General features: G+C 43.5%; 1 protein-coding gene and 1 pseudogene across 1 annotated transcript in view; both read left to right on the forward strand.

Annotated features, from left to right (window-relative positions):
- Morn5 (MORN repeat containing 5) overlaps positions 1 to 9,791 on the forward strand; it is a 51,442-nt gene that overhangs the window by 1,795 nt on the left and 39,856 nt on the right. The gene's annotated exons all lie outside the window — the stretch shown is intronic.
- LOC101562787 lies at positions 4,491 to 4,901 on the forward strand (annotated as a pseudogene).

Below are 9,791 nucleotides of genomic sequence, written 5' to 3' on the forward strand. Positions count from 1 at the left end.
GCACATTACCCCACTTCACTCTTATACTCCTAACAGATCAGTTTACAGAGGTTCCGTAGGCTTCTTGGCTAAGAGTGGAGGAACTAAGACAAAAATCCAGCTTTTTTTTTTTTTTTTTTTTTTTTTTTTTTTTAATGTTATTGGTTACTGAACTCAGGGCCTGGGCTGGGGAGATGGCTCAGTAGAATAAGAGCTTGCCTGGCAAGTGCAAGGGCCGGAGTTCAATCCCTGGTTCTGCAAAAAAAAAAAAAAAAAAAGTCACTCTGAACTCAGGACCCTACTAATGCTAGACAAGATGCCATTTCTGAGCTATATCCCCATCCCTTTTTTTTGAGAGAGGGTTTCACTAAGTTGCCCAGGTTGCCCCTGAACTTGTGATCATTCTGCTTCAGCCTCCTCAATAGCTGGGATTACAGGCATGCTCTAGTACACTCAGCTTAAAGACTACATTGTTAAATACCATACAACACTAGCATACCAGCTGGACGGTAAATAATGGTGTTTGGATTTTAACCTGGAAGCAGAAAAGTAACCAATCACATGTGTAAGACGGAAAGCGCAGAAACTAGATTGGAGAGAGGCAAGACCCAGCTCGGGGACCAGAGCCAACAGGCCAAGCAAGATGGTAAGCAGTGAACTGCAACAGGAGGAGCCGAAAGACATTTACGCCCATGTCACAGTCACCAAAATCTCAACTGCAAAGACTGCCTAAAATAAAGAAACATGGTAACAGCAGAGCTGGAGCTGGAAGGGAAGTCTTCAAGTTAAAGTAGTTTTTATTTGCCTTTGAAACAGATTTCCCACCTCTGCATAATTACAGAAAACTGAAGATTCCTTACTGCTTGACAAGAGTAAGTCTTAACACCGTTAGCTGGTATTTGAAGTTTTTTAAAGGAATTCAAGCTATTCATGAAATAAGCCTAGAAAAATGTTTCTCAAACCTGAAATAATCAAGAACACTTTGAAAGAACAAATTATTGTGGAATAAATACAAAACATCATTCTCTTTGGCAACATCTCCAGGAAATTAAAGGAGCAAAGGCACAAGGTCAAACCAGCAACTCCATAATGGCTTTGGGTGGCCCACTTCACATCAGTAACTTGAGGCTCTGAGCAGCTCCCAGGGTTACTAGAATGAAGTGCGAACATATACATAAAGTGCCTGGTAGCAGTAGGTACTCCGCTATTTTCAACATTGTCACAAAGATGGAATTATGGATGAAAGTGCAATTCTGCCAAAGGCCAGCAGCCAGAAACCTCAGGGAAGGCTGACATCTAAACTGCAGCCAGCTAGGTAAGTAGGAATTCACCAGGAGAATGAACACAGGAGGAAAGGGCAAATGGGTGGGAACAGAATACAGAAGTAGTTGATGCTACAGTTCAGACCATGCCCAGTTCGTTATCATTTTTCTATAAGAGACTGACCCCAGCAGTGAAGTATAACAAAACCTGACAATCTGCCACATACAAAGCAAAGGGAATGAAGATTAACTATTGATTTTTGATATTGTGGTAGCAGGGATGGAACTCAGGACCTTGTGCTTGCTGGGTAGGCGCTTATTGCGCTATCTCCTTTTTTTTTATTTATTTGGTACAGGGTTTCACTAGTAGCTTGGACTCATAGTAATCCTCCTGTCTCAGCCTCCCCAGTGCTGGCAGTACAGGCATGTGCCACTATGTCCAGTTTTAGGCCAGTATGGCATGTACTGGGAATCGGACCCAGGTCCTTGGACTTGCCAGGCAGGCACTTTGGCCACCAAGCTATCTCCCCAGCCCTGATTAACTGATTGAAGTTCCCAAGTACTGTATCGGGCATTCATGAAATAAAGATTGCTTTACCTTGTAAGCAATTGAGAGTCTCTAAGATTTTTTAAAAGAAAGTGATATATGATGTATTTTCTACACAGAGCACTCCTATAGTTAAGCTGCTGTTTCATCCTTACATTCTTCAATTTCAGAGAATGAATCATTTCCTGCGGCCCAAAGTGATCTGTCTTCTCCTCCCAGAACTATATGTACTTCAGGTCAAGAACTCCTCTCCAACAAGAAAAGAGCAGCAGGACCAGTGAAGAAGTTCAGAAAATATTCCAGGAGATGCTAATCTAGTAAGGACCACATGGAATAAGAAAGAGCAATGAGAACATTCAGGCTTCTAGCTCTGACAGTTCAACAGACGGCAGTATCGCAAGTAAGATCAGTGACACAGGAGCAAGAGAAGGAAACCACTAATAAGCACGTACTTTTACATCTCAGGTATGCTACTGCGAAGTCTGGCACAAGCCTGATACTATTTCCCCAGTGAATTCTACAATAAGCACAAGGACGTATTCGACTAACAGTGTTTCACTAACGTTCTGGTCATGCTCTTCTACTCCTTTCTAATCTTCACTTAGCTAATTAACCAAAAGCAAATCCGCCTGTGCCGGGAGCTCTACTGACAGCAACAGCGCTGCTCAAAATGCTCCCTTTTGGATCTGCTTGGTGCACTTGTACTTCTTGTGTCCTAGCTGTGTTCATAAGGACCCCTATGACCCTTCCTCTACCACTTGGTCACAGTGACACCCAGCAGGAGTGGTTTTACCTTCGACAGTTCTCCCAGGTCCGGCCGCACCCAGCCCAGTTTGTCCAGTACACATTCATCAAACTTTGCCTGCTGTTTGCGACAGTTACGAAGCAACTGCTGGCCAGTAAAATCAACACAGGTCCAGTACTCTGTAAAAGGTTCCGCACAGTGACGCTTTATCTGCCTGCAAAGGAGGGGGATGTTAGGAAGCTCTTTACAAAACAACAAAAAAACAGTGAAGTGCAGAGGAAGCAGGACAAACCCCAAGTACAGGATCTTGTTTTTTTGAAAAGTATGAACATAAATACTTTTACTTCTCTTACAAGACAACTTCAAGACAATGAAGTTAATAACCAGTATGTATAAGGACACACACACACACACACACGTACACACACACACACACACACACACTTCTCAGAAATAAAACTCTTTTATACAACAAAAAGAACTGGCACAAATATTCAAATATTTTATTCAAGAGTCAAAATTGCCACTTGGGACCTACGTATTTTCTTAAAATCTAACTTTATGGAGTTTAGAAGAGAAGGAAGCACATCCAGAGACATGCATGCTGACAGAAGTCTGAGGTGACAGGCAATGTAAATGAGATAGAATTTCCAAGGGCTGGTGAGATAGCTCAGCAGACTAACCACCTGCTTAGGCAAGCACAGGGCCTGGGGCTTGATCCTGGCACCACATGCTGCCCCCACCCTGCCCCAGGTGCACTGAGCAAGCCACTGGGACAGGCGTGGTGGCACATGCCTATAATCCCAGCGCTGGAAAGGCTGAGGCAGGAAGATCACTATGAGTATGAGCTGCATAGTGAGACCCTGTACTAAATACATAAAAACAAATTGAAAAGAAAAAAGAATTTCCCAAAGTAAATGCACAGTTATCTCTTTGTTATTAAGACAGTTAAACCAAGCACACGCCTGTAATTCCAGTTACTTGAGAGGCTGAAGAGAAGGATGTTAAGTTTGACATCAGCCTGGGCAACGAATGACCTAGTGGGACGCTGCCTCAAAATAAAAGGGTCTGGGGATGTAGCTGAGTACAAAGACTCTAGGTTCTATCCCCAGTGTAACAAAACAAAAAAGAGGGAAGAAAAAGTGTAGAAGATAGGAGGGGAAGAAAAGGGAGGGGACATAAAGGGTAGGGAGAGAAGGGGAAGAGAGATGGCTTAAGGGAATACCCAGAGGTGGCACATGTCTGTAATCCTGGGAGACTGAGGCAGGAGGATCACCAAGGCCAGCCTTGGTGAGTTCAAGGTCAGCCTGGACTGCATAGCAAGATCCTATCTAAAGGAGAGAAAGTACCCAGAGGAAAATAAAATCTGCTTTTTATTCTGCCCTTCAGCCACTCGGCTTCCCTCCTTGGAGTCCAGCAGTAGGACCAGCTTCCTAGGAACCCTCGCAGCACTGTAGGAATAACCTGCACCCATGCATCCTCTACTTGAAAATCAATCTGCCAGGGATACAGCTCAGTGGCACAAGTGCCTGAGTTCGATTCCTAGTACCAAAAAAAGTCAAGAGAATCAATCACTAAGTGACAGGGGCTGGGGAGATGGCTCAGTGGAAAAAGCACTTCCCCAGCAAGCGCAAGAACCTGAGTTCAATCCCCGGTTCTACCAAAAAAAAAAAAAGAGAGAAGTGACAAACTAGTGCTCTCAGAGTATAGATTCTACCTACAGCCAAAACCACATCACCTACTGATGCTACAAAGAGCAACTTCACCATGGAGATGTTCCTTTCAGGCAGGCAGGTGGGCACCTTGGAAGCTGTGACATCTAATTTACCTTCTGCCCCTTGGTCTCAGAAAAAAATGTTCTGCCAAAGCTCTCTTAGAAAATAAACATTTTCACTGAATTCCACTTCCTGTCTGACAGTGGCGTCTGAACTGAGGGTCACTCTGAGCTACTTGCTGCTTCAGAGGCATATTTTGTCAGCACTATGGCAGAAGACATCATGACCAAAATCAAGAACTACAAGACTGCCCCTTTTGACAGCTGCTTCCCCACTCAGAAGCTGACCAGGAACTGCTGGCAGAACTACCTGGACTATCACTGCTGCCAGAAGGCAATGACTGAAAAGGGGGTGATAGCTCTGTCTGCGAGTGGTACCGGCGAGTGCACAAGTCCCGCTGCCCCATATCCTGGGTCACAACCAGGGACGACCGCCGAGCTGAAGGCACGGTTCCTGGCAAGATCTGAACTGACTCCACCTGTTTCTCTGTCCTCTGTTCATCTCCCGGTGGTAAAGGGGGACCTGGGTACATGATGGTCCTACCCTGGGACCATGAATCATGACTTAACTCATAATAAAAACTCTGTGGAAAAGTGAAAAAAAATAAAAGAAACAGTTTTTGAAAAAATTAAATAAATATACATATTTAATTCTACTTATAATCAAGTCAACCTCAATCCAAGAATAATAAAATACCATTCATACCTAAAAATATTTAAATATACATACCAGGTGGCAGTGCTGAGACAATAAACTAAAAATACCAGTAAGGCAATAAAATTCAAGTAATACACAATGGTCCAAAGCCTTCTGTAGGCTGGCCAAATAGCTCAGTGGATAAAAGCACCTGCAAGAAGGCACAGGGGCCAGAGTCCAGAATTCAATCCCCAAGCCCGCCCATGGGGCTTGCTGAGACAGCAATTGAGACTGGGCATGGTGGCACACGCCTATAATCCCGGCTCTTGGAAGGCTATAAACAGGTGGATCACTACGAGTCCGACCTAGTGGTGAGACCCTGAACACCTTGTAGACCCTTCCCTCAAATACAAAAAAAAAAGAGTAAAGCCTTCTGTAGAATAATCTCATTGCTGGGAAGCTTATGTCAAGGAATTAAAATCAAAATGAAAAAGTGCTACACAAAAAGGTAATCACTATAGATTTACCCAAATCAACCCCAAATTAAAATCATTAGTGATGTTCAATAACAGGAATTGATCTTATTCATTATGTCTACTCTATTTTCTGATAGAGTATTACATAGCCATTAAAAATAATGGTCATGGAGACTGTATAGCTGCAGGGCATGGTGCTGTGCACCTGTGATCCCAGCACCCAGAAGACTGGACAGGCAGAAAGATCACTGTGTGTGGCCAGACAGAGCGACAGTGAGTTCAAGGCCAGCCTAGAATACACAGCAAGACCCTTTCTCAAACTCCTTCCCCAAATGAAGACCATACAGCAACTTGAAAGAATATTTCCAATAATTTCAAATGAAAAATCAATTCTTAATATACACAGACTATGATTCTAACCACAAAAATACTTTTCATGTGGACAGAGACAGCAGAAGCAAGAGAAGAAAGCGGATATTCTGCCAAGGTATTTAAGTTTTCCCTCTAGCATCTCTGTAGTAGACATCTATGGTAGCCTGCAATTACTCCCCACTCTCTGTAACATCTTCAGTACTTTTCCTTTGGGGGAGCCACCCCTTGTTCTGAGCAATGTGGAAGATGAACTACTCCTCACTCGTGGCCTGACCAACTGGAACATCTTCTCTCCTGAAGCACAAAGGGCTTAAAACACACAGGAGGTGCCAGCCAGTCAGGACCATCAGACGCAGTGCACAGACTGTGCACCACAGAGAAACACACCATCCAGGCTTGCTAGGCAAGAGAGGCGAAGCAGCTTCAGGCGGCCAGAGGCCAGTTCTGAGACTACAGCGAGGGGAGCGCTTCTCTGAAAATAAGGTGAATGCAGAAAAGTGTTCTACGGTTACACACCCCAGTTTTTGAGGTCTACCTCAAAACCTGCCTCAGCACACTCTTCTTCTATCACAAGTGCATTCTGAAGCAATGATAAAAATCATGTGAAGGCCTGCTAACAAGTGCTGAGCTGCTTACTACTATACGCCTCTATGCATTTTTTACAGCAATACTACATCAGACAGGTAACATTTTATATAGTTTAAAAACTGAAACCCATGGAGATTACAGAACTTGCTGTACAATAAAAACAAAACCCCAAATAACCATTATTTATTGTTTACCTTGGTCTGTTTTCAAAGCCCATGAAATTACTACTAAAAGTATCCTATTTCATTAGTGAATCGCATGTTCACTTATTTAAAAATACCTTACTTCAACTACACAGGCGCTGACACCCCAGGATATTTACCTAAAGAAGTCCAGAGCACACTTATTGACCAGCTTGCCTTCCTCTAAACACCGCCTCGGGTCCTTTTCTTCCCATCGGCACAGCATGAACTCCTTGTTGGCCTTGTCGCACTGAGCCCCGTAGTGATGGGCGGCAGCTTTAAGCACAGCGGAGCTGAGTTTCACCTGGGAAAGGAACATGGGAGAGTCACCAGACTGAAGCAGTGCTGCTTCCTCAGCGTTACCGACTGTACTGCACGAACACAAAGGCAGCACTGCTGGGACTCTGCCAAGAAAAAGGAGAGATGGGGCTGCCATGCTAATGCTCTGGGATGTCTGGTTCTGGAGATCACCACGCTCTTTCATTTATATTACTCGCTTCATGTTTACAAAAAAATCTCACTAAATCATATTACTGTGCCTAATTTAGAGATGAAGACACAGCAGCCCTAACAGAACCTTGCTGAGAAAGGAGGCATCAGGCATGCAGGGGAGGGGCCAACTCTGGACAGCTGTACTGAGCTTCCACTCCAGGAGTACAATTCATAGGCTAAGGATATAAAGCTCTGTTTCCCAGAGGCCCAGGAATCACAGAAGTTGAGGGACCGGAAGAGATCAAAGAGCATCTAGTCCACCAAATTATTACTAATGATAAATTACTAGAACTAAAGACTTTTAAAAAATCATAATTTAGAGGGCTAGGGAGACGGCAAGCACAAGGGCCTGAGTTCAATTCCCAGTTCTGCCAAAAAAAAAAAAAGAGAAAGTTTCTATCTCTACAACTATGCCAGTCTCCTTTACTTACATTCCAGTACATTTTCTTGAAAATAAATACAGTACAATTTTGTATCTGTGTATTCAAAATGGTTAAGATATACAGCTACATTCTCTTAATTCAAGGAATAGAGGGATTCGTTCTAGTAGTGTTTGTAAATAGGATATCACGTCTGCATCTTGTACAACAAATAACCACTAGGAAGAGAGTATGTAATGTGTTAATTATTGAAACTGTCCCACCAATTTAATTTGAAACTCATTGCTATTTGTTTCTCAATAAAATTATGGAAAAAAAAGAAAAGAAATATGTACAGACATAGCTGGCTCACAGGGAACTGCAAACAGTCCCAGGCCTATCTAACAGCTGCACCAGCAGAGGTCCTACAGGCCGCTGTACTGTCTTTGCCTATACCAATGTCTCATTCATTCATTCAGTCAGTCGTTCCTTTTTTCTGTAAAGAGGATTGCACTATGTAGCTCTGGGTGGCCTCGTGCTCACAGCTATCCTGCTACCTCGGTGCCTCCCAACCCACCCTGTGCTGGAGTTAAAGGCAGGCACCAGTATTTCCAGACAGTATTTCAATTACTAGAATTTTGGATTTTGTCATCTGGGTGAACTCTTCCTCATTCTTTTCCAAAATCATCATGGTGAGCTGGGCACATGGGACAGGCCTGTCATCCCAGCATGTGGAAGGCTGAAGCAGGAGGATCACTTAGGGTGGAAGCCAGCCTAGGTTACATAGTGAACTCAAGGCCAGCCTGAATTACCTTCTGAGGCCTTGTCTCAAAAAATAAAACATGAAATCATCTTGGCTATTCTTTCAGAACAACCTCAACACTTAGATTTGAACTGCAATACATTTAGTTACAGTCTACATTAAGGGAAAATCAGCACTTCTGTAATACAGGCTCAGTACCTCATCTGAAATGCTCAGGGTCAGAGGGGTTTCCCATTTGTGGAGCGTCTGTGTATCTTGTGGGTGGGACCCAAGTCTAAACCAAAAACTCATCTTACACAGTCTAAAGGTATTGTTGTCAGAGCGCAAGCCCAGTGTGTGTGTGAGACCACCAGGGCCGCCAGATCCTGAACAGACCCAGAGCACAGGCCCAGCACATGAGGTGAGAAGACCCAGAGCCGCCAAATCCTGAATAGACCCAGAGCGCAGGCCCAGCGCATGAGGTGAGAAGACCCACGGCCGCCAAATCCTGAATAGACCCAGAGCGCAGGCCCAGCGCATGAGGTGAGATGACCCTGGGCCTCTGGATCCTGAATAGACCCAGAGCACAGGCCCAGTGTATGAATGAGACCTCCTGGGGCCCACTGGATCCTCATTCGACCCATAGTACAGGCCCAGCGTGTAACCCTTCAGAACTCCCTGCAAAGAGGCTAGAGGCAAGACCCACTCAGCTGATTCAGGAGCAGAACATCTTGCCAGAGAGACACAAAGGGTTCAACTCTAACAGCTGCAGCAGAAAAAAGTGGAGCACAGCAGCCAGATCCAAACAACACCCACCCGGAGGAATATGAACTTCATAGATCCAGACCTGGGGCTAAGGTAATAACTCTATCTAAGCTCTACACCAAAGGTCAGAAGACAGTGGTTTACAAAATGATAAAGAGAAGGAACAAAATGCAGTCTCAGGCCCCGAGTCCACCCAGTACAAATGCAGAAGACACTAGCACTGAGGAAACTGGAAATTACACACCTGATATCTCTGAAATAATAGCATTGACAGTAAAGAATCAACTGCAGAAAGGTATAGAAGAAATCAGATCAGAAATACTTTCTGAACTAAAAAATATAGTGTTAACTATAATCAAAGAAGTACTAAGTGCTTCTAAAGAATACACTGATTAAAAAAATAGAGCAAAATATAAAAATGATGGAAACAGGTTCAAAGTGATATACAGGAAATTAAAACCTCAATCACAAGCTGGCAAAACCATTTGAGGGAAAGTGAAAAATAGACTTTCTGACCTTAAAGACACCATTGCAGCTAGTGAGAAAGTAAGAAAAGATCTCTTTAAAACAACTAGGATGCAGGGAAAAATAATTCAATACCTACAAGATGATGCAATGATGAACAATGTAAGACTAATAGGCATCAATGAGGAGTCAATACAAATGATGTAAAAATAATATGGGCAGAAGTAATAGCAGAAAACTTCCCAAATATGGGCAACAATCTGACATTCCTGTAACCGAAGCATATAGAACTCCAAATAACATCAACCCAATGAAAACCACACCCAGACATATAATAATCAAGATCCCAGAAATTCAGCATAGGAACAGTATACTAAAAGCCGCTAAAGAAAAGAAACAGATCACA

This window comes from Octodon degus, unplaced genomic scaffold, assembly GCF_000260255.1.
Source record: "Octodon degus isolate 3935 unplaced genomic scaffold, OctDeg1.0 scaffold00137, whole genome shotgun sequence".
In the NCBI taxonomy this organism is placed as follows: Eukaryota; Metazoa; Chordata; class Mammalia; order Rodentia; family Octodontidae; genus Octodon; species Octodon degus.